Source organism: Muntiacus reevesi, chromosome 14 (assembly GCF_963930625.1).
Source record: "Muntiacus reevesi chromosome 14, mMunRee1.1, whole genome shotgun sequence".
NCBI classification, from domain to species: domain Eukaryota; kingdom Metazoa; phylum Chordata; class Mammalia; order Artiodactyla; family Cervidae; genus Muntiacus; species Muntiacus reevesi.
The window spans coordinates 40,241,549-40,257,772 of NC_089262.1; the positions used below are offsets into that span (position 1 = coordinate 40,241,549).

The 16,224-nt window shown below is 34.4% G+C and overlaps 1 pseudogene; it reads left to right on the forward strand.

Annotated features, from left to right (window-relative positions):
- LOC136146421 (transcriptional adapter 2-alpha-like) overlaps positions 1 to 16,224 on the forward strand; it is a 64,382-nt pseudogene that overhangs the window by 40,429 nt on the left and 7,729 nt on the right.

The following is a 16,224-nucleotide window of genomic DNA, read 5'->3' on the forward strand; positions in this document are numbered from 1 at the left end:
CATGAAATTAAAAGACATTGGACCTTTGGAAGCGACACTATGACAAACCTAGACAGTGTATTAAAAAGCAGAGACATAACTTTGCAAACAAATGTCCATGTAGTCAAAGCTATGGTTTTTCCAGTAATCATGTATGGATGTGAGAGTTGGACCACAAAGAAAGCTCAGCAGCAACAAATCAATGCTTTCAAATTGTGGTGCTAGAGAAGACTCTTGAGAGTCCCTTGGACCAGAAGGAGATCAAAGCAGTCAATGCCAAATGGAATCAACCCTGAATATTCACTGGAAGGACTGATGCTAAATCTGAAGCTCCAACACTTTGACCACCTGATGCGAAGAGCTAACTCATTGGTTAAGACCCTGATGCTGGGAAAGATTGAAGGCAAAAGAAGAAGGGGCTGTCAGGATGAGATGGTTATATAGCATCACCAACTCAACAGACATAAATTTGAGCAAATTCTGGGAGATAATGGAGGACAGAGGAACCTGGCAGGCTACAGTCCACAGCGTCATAAAGAAATCAGATACAACTTAGTGACTGAACAACAACAACAATGGACACCATATTTCAACACTAAGATAAGGTATGCATTATGTTCTCAGCAACCCAAGAGACATGGAAACCAATCACATATACTGCAAGTAGTCCTGACTCTTCTCTACATATCAAAGACAATGTTGTTTCATTGGCTTACTGGAATATATTTTCTGAAATGCAGCTGGAAAATGTGTTAAATAGCCATAACCATATGAAAAATAATGCTGATACTATTTTATTGGAAGCATTATTTATTTACAAAATATTCTGAATAAGCTGAAAGATACTATGGTGAAACATATTTGAAAAAAGTATTTAGAATCCCCTTTTCTCAAGATTGCTTTAACTATTCAGGGTATTTTGTGATTCCAAGCAAATTTTAGGATTGTTTTTCTATTTTATGCAAAATGTCACTGGAATTTTGATAGAGATTGTATTGAATTTGTAGATCACTTTGGGTACTATGGACATTTTAACCCTTTCAATCTATGAACACAGGATATATTTCCATTTATCTATGTCTTCTTCAATTTATTTCCTCACTGTTTTATATTTTTCAGTGTACAGAACTTTCACCTTCTTGACTAAATTCTTTTCTAAGTATTTCATTCTTTTTGATGCTTTTATAAAAGGAATAATTTACTTAATTTCTTTTTTTGGATAGATCATTGTTAATATATGGAAGAACAACTGGTTTCTGTATGTTGCTTATATCTTGAAACTTTACTGAATTTGTTTGTCAGGTCTAATAGTTTTTGGGAGTGTCTTTGGGGTTTTCTATATAAAAGATCAAATCATCTAGAAAAAGAGACCGTTTTACTTCTTCCTTTCTGATTTGAATGCTTTTGTTTTTTTTCTTGCCTTATTACTTTAGCTAGAACTTCCAGTACTACATTGAATAGGAGTGGTGAGAGTAGGCATCCTGTTTTGCTCCTGATCTTAGAAGAAAAGCTTTGAGTTTTTCACCATTAAGTATGATCTTAGCTGTGGGCTTGCCATAGGTAACCTTTATTATGTTGAGATACATTCTATCTAACCTAATTTGTTGGGTTTTTTCACTAAATGGTGTTGAATTTTATCAAATGCTTTTTCTATATCTCTTTAGATGAGCATATGATTTTATCATTTCTTTTGTTAATGTAATCTATGAATTGATTATATTATAATCAATTTAATGTAATCAATTGATTACATTGTTATCAAATTAATAGATTACAATTGTAATCTATTATTGAACAAGAGAACCAAACCTGGAGTCATCACACTACCTGATTTCAAACTCTATTAAAAAACTGTAGTAATCAAAGCACTATGGTTATGTCATAAAGAGGCATATAGATCAATGAAACAGAATAAAGACCCAGAAATAAACCCATGAATATTTGATCAAGGAATTTTCTACAAAGGTCCCAAGAAAACACAATGAAGAAATGATAGTCTCTTTAATAATTGGAAAACTTAATAAGTGAATAAATGGAGTTGGGAAAACTGGATAGCCACATGCAAAAAGATAAAACTAGACACCTATCTTACATACATACACAAATGTCAACTCAAAATAGATTAATGACTTAAATGTGGGGCTGAAACTGTAAAACTCCTGGAAGTAAACATAGGGGGAAAATTCCTTGACATTAGGTTTTGGCAATAATTTTTGGGGGTTTAACACCAAAACAAAGACAACAAAAGAAAAATAATTAAGTGGGACTAAACCAAATTTAAAAATTTCTGCCCAGCAAAAACAAACAAAAATCAAAAAAACTTTTTAAAAAGTATACAAAATGGAGAAAATATTTACAAGTCATCTGTGTGAAAAAGGGGTTAATATCTAAAATACATTAAAAAATTCATAAAGTCAACAGCAAAAAAAAAAAAAAAGACAACCTAATTAAATAATAGCAAAGGCTCTGAATTTAACCTAATTAAAACATGTCAAGTTCTGACATTTTCCAAAGAAGATCTACAAATGGCCAATTGGAATATGAAAAAGTATTCGGCATTACTAAACATTTGGGACCCACAAATCAAAACCACAATGAAATACCACCTCAAACCTGTTAGAATGCCTATTATCAAAAAGACAGAGATAATAGACACTGGAAAGAATGTAGAAAAAGAGAATCCTTGTATACTATTAGTGGGAATGTACATTGGTATATCAATTATGGAAAATGGTATGGAGTTTTCTCAAAAAAATTAAAAATAGAGCTGTCAGCAATCTCACTTATGGGTATATATCTACAGGAAATGAAATCACTGCATTGAAGAAATACCTTCAAATACCAAAAATTCCCATGTTTGCTGCAACTTTATTTAAAACAGTCAAGATATGGAACAACCTAAGGGTCTGCTGACAGATGAATGGGAAAATGAGATATACACACAGACAATGGAACATTATTTATCCTTAAAAAAGAAGGCAATTCTATCATTTTAGCAAATAGGTGAACCTGGAGGACATTATGCTAAGTAAAATGAGACAGGAAAAGAGACATACTAGGACTTTGCTGATGGTGTAGTGGTTAAGAATCTGCCTCCCAATGCAGGGGACCCAGCTTTGATCCCTGGTCAGAGAACTGAGATCCCACATGCCTTGGGGCAACTAAGCCCTCGTGCCACAACTAGGGAAGCGCACATGCCACATCAAAGAAACCACAGGCTGCAGTGAAGACCCAGCTCAGTCGAAAGTTTTTTAAAAAGAAGACAAATACTGTATGTTATCACTTATATGTAGAATCTTAAAAAAAAAAAAAAGTTGAGCCAGAAAGTATAATGGTGAGAGAGGTAGAAGAAATGGAGTGAGATTCATTAAATGGTACAGACTTTCAGTTACAAGGTGAGTAAGTTCTAAGCATCTCTTGTATAGTATGGTGACTCCGGGGAATGGTCGTGTTAACTAATTAATACCTTGACTGTAGGAATCACTTAAAAACACATATATCAAATTATCACATCGTATAATATAAATGTTTTATCATTTTACTTGTAATAACACCTCAGTAAAGTTGGAAAAAAATTAAATCAAATAAAATTTCCTTTTCTGATTGTCATGGTACATTTTTCCAAGTCTTAGAATAGTTCATGCCAAATCCAAATCTCTTTTCTTCATGGGGATGATGCTGAATCAGGTCAAGTGGAGTAAGAGGATTATAGATGTATTTCTGCTAATGGATTTAGCAATCTGGCCTCAATCATTTTGAATCATATAAGTCAAGATAAGAAATATTGGGTAAAGGTGTGGACATGATACTTGGAACAAAGAAAACTGTCTCACGGTGGTGTTATATGATTTATTAAATAACACATGCATATAGTTCTAATATGAGTGTAAGCTATACTAGGATCATGAAAATTAATCAGTAAAGATTTCAGTTCACTAACAGTTACAAATGCCACACCTACTGTGTGAAATATCGGATAATGATGAACTGTTACTTTAATGAAAAAATCATTATACAGGAAATATAGGCAATAAGAAGAGATGTCTAGACAGGGAAAAAATTAACCATTCTTTAATTTCATAGGAAACCACTACCAAAATGAAGAGGAGTTGACTGTTGTTGTTGTGTAAAGTGTATGAACTGATAGTCTCTCTAAAAGAAAGATGATGGCCAGGAGTTTCTATTATAGTCAGTCTATAGCACATTTTTTTAATGGCAAGAAGTCATTTCTTGAATTTGAACTGTAGATAGTGAAGATGCACTGCCCCCAGGTGTCTGCACTAGGATTTATTGAATTAAGAAAAGCATTATTTTTTGCTCAAGGCAAATTGGCCTTCAAGAAAAAGAAATTTGTATTTTTTATCATCGTATTTTGTGTTTTTATTAGAGCTTTGGTTCTTTCTTCAGTTGTATCACAAAAGATAAAAATGAAAATACTGAAGTAGCAATATCTTCTTGAAGAGAACTGAAGAAACTGAAGAAACTATTATAATTGCAGGTATATTTCAATGGAAATTCTTTATTTGAAATTCTTTATCACAGAAGTATAATAGGGCATTTATCAACATTGCAAGCTTTTATGGCATAGGTAAAAATGTTGAATTGTGTTGAGAAACCAGCTATCTTAAAACATATGCCAGAAAAATAAACAATTTCTTTTAAACAAAATAACAAAATAAACAATTTCTTTTAAAAACCTAACCCTCCTAGGACTTTCTGTTCATGCATGAAATAATATATTTGAAGCTATATATATATATATATATATATATATATTCAAAGTTAGATCAAGAGTAATGTATACTGCCTTTTTAATGCATGTAATATATTTTTCTAAATGCTTTCATGTGCATTATAACACATGATTTCATCTTGGAGTCTGGAATCAGTAATCCAGCAAAATGAGTCAGATATGTTCCAAAGAGGGAGTAGTATTGCAGCATTTTAAGTATATATTCAAATGCTAATACCCAAGACTATTACTTCATAACACAGACCCTTAGAAAATGAAAAATTCCACCTACATTTTATTCTCCTGAAACAGTCACTAATGCAAGTGTGAGACATAATTGCAAAGTACATGCAAGTATGAGAATAATTGCAAAATTCTGCCAACCCACTTCACTTTTCTTAAAAGGCAGTACACATTATCTCTAAGAAGTTTGCAGAAATAAAATTAATGAAGTTTAATTCTGTAAAGTTGCAAATGTACCAAAAAGTTGTTAATCTTAGATACATACACAGGTACAATAAGAAAGACCAAATAGTCCTTGCTCATTTAGCTATTTAAATTTGAAATAAAACAGACCTGAACGCCTACCCCTGTTGACTGAAGTGGAGTCTTTGACCATGGTCAGTATAAGTCAAAGGTTGTCCCCACTGGGTTTATCAACTAGTTTCATTCCAGAACTCTACTTCAGTCTCTCAGACTTCAATTTTCCCAGCACCTAACAATAAAGATTCTAAAAATTCTCGCTCAAGGGAATAAGAAACACAAGTTTGCTTCGTGTGTGTGCTTAGTCGCTCAGTCATGTCTGACTCACTGGACCCCATGGACTGCAGCCCACCAGCCTCCTCTGTTCATGGGGATTCTCCAGGCAAGAATACCGGAGTTGCCATGTTTTCCTCCAGGGGATCTTCCCAACCCAGGGATCAAACCCAGGTTTCTTGCTTTGCAGGCAGATTCTCTACTGTCTGAGCCACCAGTTCAGTTCAGTTTAATCGCTCAGTCGTGTCCGACTCTGTGACCCCATGAACTGCAGCACGCCAGGCCTCCCTGTCCATCACCAACTCCTGGATCTTGCTCAAACTCACGTCCACTGAGCTGGTGATGCTATCCTACCATCTCATCCTCTGTCGTCCCCTTCTCCTCCTGCCTTAAATCTGTCCCAGCATCAGTGTCTTTTCAAATGAGTCAGTTCTTTGCATCAGGTGGCCAAAGTATTGGAGTTTCAGCTTCAGCATCAGTCCTTCCAATGAATATTCAGGACTGATTTCCTTTAGGATTGACTGGTCGGATCTCTTTGCAGTCTAAGGGACTCAAGAGTCTTCTCCAATGCCACAGTTCAAAAGCATCAATTCTTTGGTGCTCAGCTTTCTTTAGAATCCAATTCTCACATCCATAAATAACTACTGGGAAAATCAAAGCTTTGACTAGATGGGCCTTAGTTGGCAAAGTGTCTCTGCCTTTGAATACGATGTCTAGGTTTGTCATAGTTTGTCTTCCAAGCAGACAGCGTCTTTTAATTCCGTGGCTGCAGTCACAGTCCACATATGTAAATTACGAATGATAATAATTTCTCATTTATCTCATAAATTAATTTGTTAGAATGAAACTGATAAAATGCCAAGTCCTATAAGAACAAGGTTATATTCAAATTAAAATTTTTATAGAGGACTTAATCTCTCCCTTTCTGTGGATATCTCTAAATGTAATTCATAAAGCCTAAGTGGAAAATGATAGCAATATCTGACTATTTACAATTTAAAACTATTGTAAAATAAAATAGCATATAAAATAAATGACCCAATAGAAAATACATTATGATTGTGATAGATAAGCCACCAGGGAAACCCTAACAAAAATATCCTAATAGCCAAAATTGCAAGAAATTGGTGTTGAATAAATCAAGAAAGGGAAATTGAACTACATACATTTCTGTCTCTGTTTTCCACAGCATAAGGACACATATTAGAATACTGCATAAGAGCTTCTGCTTGCAGCAGATCAGGAGCTAGTAAGGCATTTTTTTTTTTTTTTGTCTTTGGAGAACAATTTGATAATATTTATTAGAACAAATATGCATAACCTTTGATAGAGCAATTCCACAATCAGTAATATCTCCAAAAGTATAAAAAATGATGCCAGTGCAGGAGATGCAAGAGACACGGGTTCATTTCCTGGGTCAGGAAGATCCCCTGAAGGAGGGCACGACAACCTACTCCAGTATTCTTGCCTGGAGAATCCCCATGAACAGAGGAGCCTGGAGGGCTACAGTCCATGTGGTCATAAAGAATCGGACATGACTGAGTGACTGAGCATGCATACACAAAAAGTATACATGGGATATCAAAAATCAGGATAAATGCATTAAAACATGTGCCTTCATGATTAAAAAAAGAAAGAATACAACAAAGATTAAGTATCAGGACTATAATAAATGCTTTTCTTCCCAGGAAGAATGAGTATTTTTGTTTATCTATATTTTATTTGTTTACCCATTTTTTAATCATTTTTAAAATATGTCCTAAGTACCTGGTTTCCTGCATGCCCTTGGACACAGCCAGATAGAATAATAGCCAGTCTTTAAGGTTCCACAAGTTAGTGAAAGGAAAAGCCATGAAACTTTGTTCTGAAAGATCAGAAGAAATTTGATTGAGCTTAAAGACAATTTTGAGTTCTTCAGGAGGATCACAATAGGAATGGACATCTATATATGAAAGCAAGAGGACATGAAATATCCCGACCTACTCTGCTTTAGCCCCATGCTTTTGTCTGGGGATCTGAAGATTAACAGAACCCAGGGAAGAGATAAGTAGGTTGTGTGAAAGTGAAGTGTTTGTGGCAGCTGTGGATATCAGGGTGGAAAAACGGTCAAGTCATGTCAAGATATATTAACAAATGGTCTTAGAAAACAATGAGATATTGGCTATAAGACGGAGGAATGATGCCAAGTTTTCTAAGAATTTTTTTTTTAATTTTGACACCAAGAACTAAATGGGATAAGCAAGTAGAGAAACAAGTTTTGGAGAAACATGAGTTTTGTTTTCAGTATAGTAAATCAAAGCTGTCTCTTCAGAGTGAATCTTTGTAAACAGGTGGACACAAGGAAATAAAACTAAATAAAAAAGTAGCACTGAGAGTTATCAGTAAGTAAGTGGAAATTTATGCCAGAGTAAAATGGTGAGCCAAGTTAAACAAAATACAGTAAAATGGGAAGGGAGAAAAGAATGGAGTTCTGAGCAAAACCAAACAATACACAGAGGATACATTAGAAAATATCTACAAAGGAAACAAACTGGACTAGTCTTCAAAACAAATTTCCAAATAACTATCCAAAAAAAAAAACTGTAAGATTAATTAGGAAAAGGAAGTAAGGAGTAAAAGAGAGTAGTAACTAGTTGGGGAGGTCCCACAGACCCTAATCTATAGTACCTGATTTCTAGGAAAAGAAAGCAAACATGCAATCAAAATTAAAGGAATTGGATATACATTCACTAGGAATGCCATGTCCTAGGATTCCTACAGAAAAGAGGTTTTCCTCATGTGAGATACTCATGTGCTTAGTAATACACATGTTTTAGGTGTACAGTTTTTATTAAGCTGAGAAGAAAATGCTTAGAATAAAAATATTTGAAGTTCCTTGATTTATTCCAACAGAGATTTGTCCTTGTGCTTTATGATATTTTCCCATTTCTCAGTTTTCAGTTATATATAAAGTAAGCATAGGTATTCTTGAAATTGAAACATGAATAAAGCAGAGTCCAGAAATCAACATCTGATTTTTTATCAAAGGTGCAAATGCAATTGAATGAATGAAGTAAGCATGATCTTTTAAATAAATGATGCTGAAACAATTGATGTCCATATGCAAAAGTAAAAAAAGGGACCTAGATGGAAATCTCATATCTTACACACACACATACACACACACACACCACTCAGAGTGGGTAACAGACCTAACGTAAAATGTAAAATTACAAAATTTTTAGAAGAAAATGTAGGAGAAAAATTATGTAAATTTGAGTTTTGAGATGAGTTTTTAGGTATAATATCAAAAGTATGATCCATTAAATAAAAAAGGTAAGTTAGACTTAATTAAAATTAAAACTTTCTGCTCTCCAAAAGTCATTCATAAGAGAATGAAATGACAAGACAAATTATGGACTAGAAGGCAATATTTGCAAAAGATCTGTGACAAAGGACTTATTCAAAACATGCAAAGAACTCTTAAAACTCAGCAATAAGAAAATGAACATGGTTAAAATTAAGCAAAAGATCTAAAGAGGTATCTCACCAAAGAAGATAAACAAATGGCAAATTAGCATAAGAAAAGATGCTCCACAACTTTTCTCATTAAGGAAATTCAACTTAAAGCAACAATGAGATACTATCGCACACTTATTAAAATGGCTAAATTCCAAAACCAGACAAAGCCAACTGCTGGCAAAGATACGCAGCAACAGAAACTCACTTTCATTGCTTATGGGAACACAAATGGTACAACCACTCTGGATGGCAGTTTGCAAGTTTCTTACAAAACTAAAAGTGGTCCTATCACAGGACGACAAAATTCCATTTTTAGATATTTACTCAAACGACTTACCCATGTACATCCACATAGAAATCTACAGCAAATGTTTAGAGCAGTTTTATACATGATCATTAGTTAATGATAATGTGTTCATATTGGTTCATTAATTGTATGACAAATAGACAATACTAATGGAAGATATTAATAATAGAAGATACTGCATATAGGGTATACAGCAACTCTGTACTAACTGAATCTTTTATGTAAATCTAAAGCTTTCTAAATTTAAATGTTTACTTCAAAAATTAACTTTGACATGGGATAGAACCATTTTATAAAATACTGAAATTCAAATAATAGTTATTAGTGACTAATCTAATTCAGGTAACATGATTCTTTAGGACACTAGCCCACCATCTTCTAAGTTTGCTGCTTTCCAAACTGCCATTCCTTGACCCAACAACTTGTCTCTCGATTGATTGGCCTGTAGTGTGGTAATAAGAGCTTAGACTCAATAACAAATCTACTTGGAAATCTATAGGCAACCCTGAGAAAAATGTTCTCTGTTTGGGGGAAGGGGTATTAGAGAAAGGAGAAAGACAAAGGAAAGATTCAGAGTAAACAGCTAAATAAAGCACAGATGAGGATAGAAAAGATGCAGGCCATGAAAAAAACTGAGACCGTCCCCCCTCCTTCAGATTGGAATATCTATGTTTAACAAAGAACATGATGAAATCTTAGATTGAGTCATTGCGGTAGCAGTGATGTCACTGGCTCAAGTACAAGTGCGGTGAGATTAAAGAATGAAGTTGTTGTTCACGCCCAAGTTAAGAAATGAGTCTTTCTAGTCTCATTTTATTTCAAACTTTTTTCAGATTTTAATAGTGAGAAGTGAAATTCTTTGCTGAGAAGTAATTAAAACCATACAGCTAATTAAATAAAAGCAGATTGGAAAATAAGCACATTTTTAGTATACTGAGCTTGTGAATTTACTGCAAAATGTATGCACTGGGAAAACAGCTTTGCTATGAATTAATCCCCAATGGGCTTTTAAACTAAAATCATTTACAACCAAATTCAATTTTTAAGAAGTCATTAAGCTTCTCTTGAACAAGATGTTTATTTGAATATTGCTTCTATTAAGTATTCATAAAAAAAACCCTAAGCATTTAATCTGACATAGTACCTAATTGACATAGAGGCCAGATATCAAGATTATAGTAATCACTGACACTAACTGACTTTGCAAACTTTGGTAAATCAATTACTAGTGTGAGTCAACCCCACTCATAGTACATATAAAAAGCTATTTCTGTCCCACCAATCACAGAATTGTATTAAGGTTCTAGAAAATTCAGTGTTTAAAATATACAACATGTAAGAGCATCTTGTAAAATTTAAAAATGGCTAAGTAATATAAATTGAAAAGAATAATCCAAAATAATAAAATATATTTAAAATATAGTAACTATCCACTATTTACTAGACAGATAGGTTTTAGGAGGAGTAGTTATATAAACTGAATTAAGTTTCTAAAAGGAAGCCTAAGGAAGTGAGTCATTAAAATATCTTAGCCATTAAAATTTCCTGGTAAATCCCATGTCCTGAGAACTAATCATGTCCATTTTAAATTTCAGGTATATGTTGAAAATTTCAACTTTATAATAATACAACAATTAATTTTATTTATTGAAGCTCTTTTAAAATATACAGGCACAATTTTTCAAATTTCATAAATATCATTTCATCTAGAGAAATTAAAATAAGAATCTATTTAAACTGAAAAGATAGTTTCAATACTGAATAAAAATAAAATATATACAGTAATATAAATGGACTATAAAGATTCCATGTTACTTTGACAGTATTATTTTATTTTAGCATAAAACTACAAAATGGAAAGGTCAAGAGATAGACAATCTACCAGACTGATAATCAATGAATTTACAAAATTTGTCTAGACAGTACTAATAAATACTGTAGATACAATAAATTAACCAAAGGGCCAAGGAATGCCGAGAGCCCAAATTCCCACCAGAGATGTTCAATCATAAATGTGCTTGTAAGCCCCAGTCTAGGATTCTAAAATTAGATCAATTTCTAATTATTACATTATGTATACACCAACTGGTCTGATTCCCTGAAATAAACATGGACTCTTCTTTTTTCAGAAATCCATAGTAGTTGGCATTTCTTATTACATTCTATCTTATTTTATAGCAATTGTTTCTTCAAATTATTTGATCACAAACCCGCCTGGGTTTTCTTTATTTATGTTTTGCTTTTTTTTCCCAAGTTATCATCTTAAATAAGATGTTCTTTGGAAAACATTTGGGAAGTGGTTGTTTGTAACCACTGCTGTATTCATCAAAAGATGACTTCAAGAACACACTTGAAAAATGTGCCATGCCTTATTCATAGATGTGTACAGTGCTGGATTTACAGTGTCAGGTACACAACATATGACACTTATTGAAAAGCACTCACCAGTAAATTCTGCTTCTCATTTGAAGAATTTAGTAGGCACAGCATTTTGAAATATGATAATTTAATGTCCAGAAAGACTAAAAAAATCTAAAAGATACCACGTATTAATTTATAGTGAAAGCATTTAAGGCAAACTTAAAGAACTTAAAAATTACTAATTATTTTAGAAATGATGTAGTCTTAATGCCACCATTTAGTAAAATACATATAATAAATAAAATACTTTTATTTAAAAAAATAAAAAAATAAAATATTTTTATTTAAATAAATAAATAAATAAATAAAATATTTTTATTTTTAAACTTTTATTTACATATAAAGAAACTAGTTGTGAAATAGTTCTCAAACTTTACAGTAGATTTTATGTTCATTTAAAGATACAGGTATAAATTACAGAGGTTTAAATATTATCTTAATTTAAAAATATTGGATGTGAAATAAATAATAAAGTGTTCAAGCATTAAAAATTGTGAAATATCAACATCTCACCAAAATGGCTAAAATTTAAAAGACTGACAATACCAAATACTGATGAAAATTTGAGTAACTGAAATGTGTTGATAGCAGAAAGTAAAATGGTAAAACCACTTCAGAAAACTACTTAAATATTTTTTAAAAATCAACACATATATCTCAAAAACTCAATCATAAAGACATACATCCAATTGAAATAAATACATGCCCATAAAAAGATATGTACAAAAGCTGGAATAACCAAATATCTATCAAAAGTTAAATAAATGCATTGTTGCTTATTATTTATTCAAGGCATTCTAAGAAACAAAGAAAATGAATGAACTACTGCCATGTAAAGACAAGGAGAAACCTCACAAACATAATGTCGTGATGGAATAGAACTAATAACAAGCTAAAACTGTAGTGGATACAGATTTTCAGACATTGGGCAACAGGTAGCAAAGAGATAAAAAGTGAAGTGAGCCCACAGTGTGGTCCATGACTAGTGGTACTCTACACTCAGTGATGGACAATAGACTGATGGTCTCACTGAGCCTTGGAGACAGAAATTGGAATCTGGGGACTGAAGAGGAGGCTGAGAGAGAGAAAGCATCTCCAAAAGAGAGAACTAGGGAATCTAAAGATATTGATCATACGATTAATCATCTAAACTATTTTGGGGAACAAAAGACCATACTATTAATAATCATGACAGGACAACACATATAAATTTGACATGTCTTTAGCAAACAGATATAATCAATCCACTTCCATTTTCTTTGTTTCCACAAAGAATTTCTGTTGAAAGTTGGTCCTAAACTTGATTCTGAAACATGTTGGTTGTCTCTGTTGGAGGCTCTTTTCCTGCCAGACCCAGTTGTGAGATTCCCTCCTGCAGTCCGTGTTCATAGTGCACCTGGTTTATATGCATATATGCACTCACTGTTAACTGAAACTCCATGATGGATTAGAGATTCTGGCTTGAACAAACATAGCATCGCTCACATACTTTGCCAAACTCAGCTTCCATGGATCTTTTTAAAGGGCTGTCATGGTTCTCCAATCTCAAAAATATACTAAAAAATGCGAATTGTGCACTTTAAAAGGTTAAGTTACAGTCAGTTCAGTTCAGTTGCTCAGTTGTGTCCAACTCCTTGAAACCCATGGACTGCAGCACACCAGGCCTCCCTGTCCACCACAAACTCCACTTACCCAAACTCATGTTCATTGAGTCAGTGATGCCATCCAACCACCTCATCCTCTGCCATCCCCTTCTCCTCCTCCTGCCTTAAATCTGTCCCAGCATCAGGGTCTTTTCCAAGGAGTCAGTTCATATCAGGTGGCCAGAGTATTGGAGTTTCAGCTTCAACATCAGTCCTTCCAATGAATATTCAGGACTGATATCCTTTAGGGTGGACTGGTTGTATCTCTTTGCAGTCCAAGGGACTCTCAAGAGTTTTCTCCAACACCACAGTTCAAAAGCATCAATTCTTTGGTGCTCAGCTTTCTTTATAGCCCAACTCTCACATTCATACATGACTACTGGAAAAACCATTGTTTGACTAAACAGACCTTTGTAGGCAAGGTAATATCTCTGCATTTTAATAGGCTGTCTAGGATGGTCACAACTTTTCTTCCAAGCAGCAAGCATCTTTTAATTTCATGGCTGCAGTCATCATCTAGAGTGATTCTGGAGCCCAAAAATATAAAGTCTGTCACTGTTTCAATTGTTTCCCCAACTATTTGCCATGAAGTGATGGGACCGGATGCCATGATCTTCGTTTTTGAATGTTGAATTTTAAGACAATTTTTGCACTCTCCTCTTTCACTTTCATCAAGAGGCTCTTTAGTTCTTCTTTGCTTTCTGCCATAAAGGTTGTATCATCTGCGTATCTGAGGTTATTGATATTTCAATCAGCAATCTTGACTCCAGCTTGTACTTCATGCAGCCAGGCATTTCGCATGATGTACTCTGCATTTAAATTAAATAAGCAGGGTGATAATATACAGCCTTGACATACTCCTTTCCCAATTCGGAACCAGTCCATTGTTTCATGCCCAGTTCTAACTCTTGCTTCTTGATCTGAATACAGATTTCTCAGGAGGCAGGTAAGGTGGTCTGGTATTCCCATCTCTTGAAGAATTTTCCACAGTTGGTTGTTATCCACGCAGTCAAAGACTTTGGCGGAATCAATAAAGCAGAAGTAGATGTTTCTCTTGTATTCTATTGCTTTTTTGATGATCCAACAGATGTTGGCAATTTGATCTCTGGTTCCTGTGCCTTTACTAAATCCAGCTTGAACATCTGGAAGTTCACAGTTCACGTACTGTTGAAGCCTGGCGTGGAGAATTTTGAGCATTACTTTGCTAGTGTGTGAGATGAGTGCAATTGTGCAGTAGTTCAAGCATTCTTTGGCATTGCCTTTCTTTGGGATTGGAATGAAAACTGACCTTTTTCAGTCCTGTGGCCACTGCTGAGTTTTCCAAATTTGCTGGCATATTGAGTGCAGCACTTTCACAGCATCATCTTTCAGGATTTGAAATAGCTCAACTGGAATTCCATCACCTTCACTAGCTTTGTTTGTAGTGATGCTTCCTAAGGCCCACTTGATTTCTCATTCCAGGATGTCTGGCTCTAGGTGAGTGATCACATTATCATGGTTATCTGGGTCATCAATATCTTTTTTGCGTAGTTCTTCTGTGTATACTTGCCACCTCCTCTTAATCTCTTCTGCTTCTGTTAGGTCCATACCATTTCTGTCCTTTATTGTCCCCATCTTTGCACAAAATGTTCCCTTGGTATCTCTGATTTTTTTGAAGAAATCTCTAGTCTTTCTCATTCTATCCCATTTTAAGTTTCACAGAGTTGAAATAAATTTCTATGTCCAAGATGGAGCCACTCCATCTTGGCACATCTTTGGTGCCATGTCAGTACCAGAACTTACATAACTTTGCTATCCCTGTAAAGCCATTTGATTAGAAATGCAGTATATCCAGTCAGTCAATCCCAAATACCAAACCAACCCTTGGCTCTATACTTGCTTCCCTGTGCTTAATCCATTTTTCATTTTTCTTATCCTTGCTTCTTATTCTTTACCCTATAAAAAAGGTTCCTGCTTTCTGCCCTATGTTGCAGTTCTCTGTATTCTTGGGAATGAATACTGCCCACTTCATGAAATATTAAACTATTGAAATGTTACAAAGAATTTTTTTTAACTTATGTCGGGCATAAAACACTAGTCCAAACTTTCTACCAAGTGATTTTAGTTTGGGATCCTCATGAAATCTCCACTTCAGTCATGCTGTTCTAAATTTGCATCTCAGCAGACTTCCCTGATGATCCAGTGGTTGATAATCCGCCTGCCAATGCAGGGGACATGGGTTCGATACCTGGTCTGGGAAGATTCTACATGTTGACCAGCAACTAAGCCCGTGCACCACACTCTGGAGCCCACAAGCCACAACTACTGAAGTTCAAGCACCCTAAAGCCCATGTTCGGCAACAAGAGGAGCCACTGCAGTGAGAAACCCACCCAGTGCAACTAGACAGTGGCCTCCTGCTCACTGCAACTAGGGAAAGACTTCACACAGCAACAAAGACTTCGTGCAGCCAAAAATTAAATAAATAATAAAAATGGTAGATATGCACCCAAAATAAAATCAATATATTTAGATTTCAGAAAGTACAAATGGTGAATCTCCAAATTTCTCTCCCATAAGGTTAGCTCTAGTTCTCTTAATTGGTGCAGCAATCATTTCATTGTGCCTCCACTTTATCTCCTATTCCAAAATCTAGCACAAGTGATTTGAGCATCTAGTTGGGGAAAGGAGACAGGTTTTCTCTGTATAGCATGTCTCTTCAAAAGAATTGACATTAGAAGGACAGTAAGGGGAGGATCAGAGCTAGCTAAAGAGTATTCTTCTATGTAGTAAATAAAAATTTTGAGAATTCCTCCTTGCAAGGACTTGATTTAAGCCATCTTTATATAGCTCTCACTATAGTTCATGTTTTACATTTATCTATTTATCTGATCTTTCCCTTCAAACT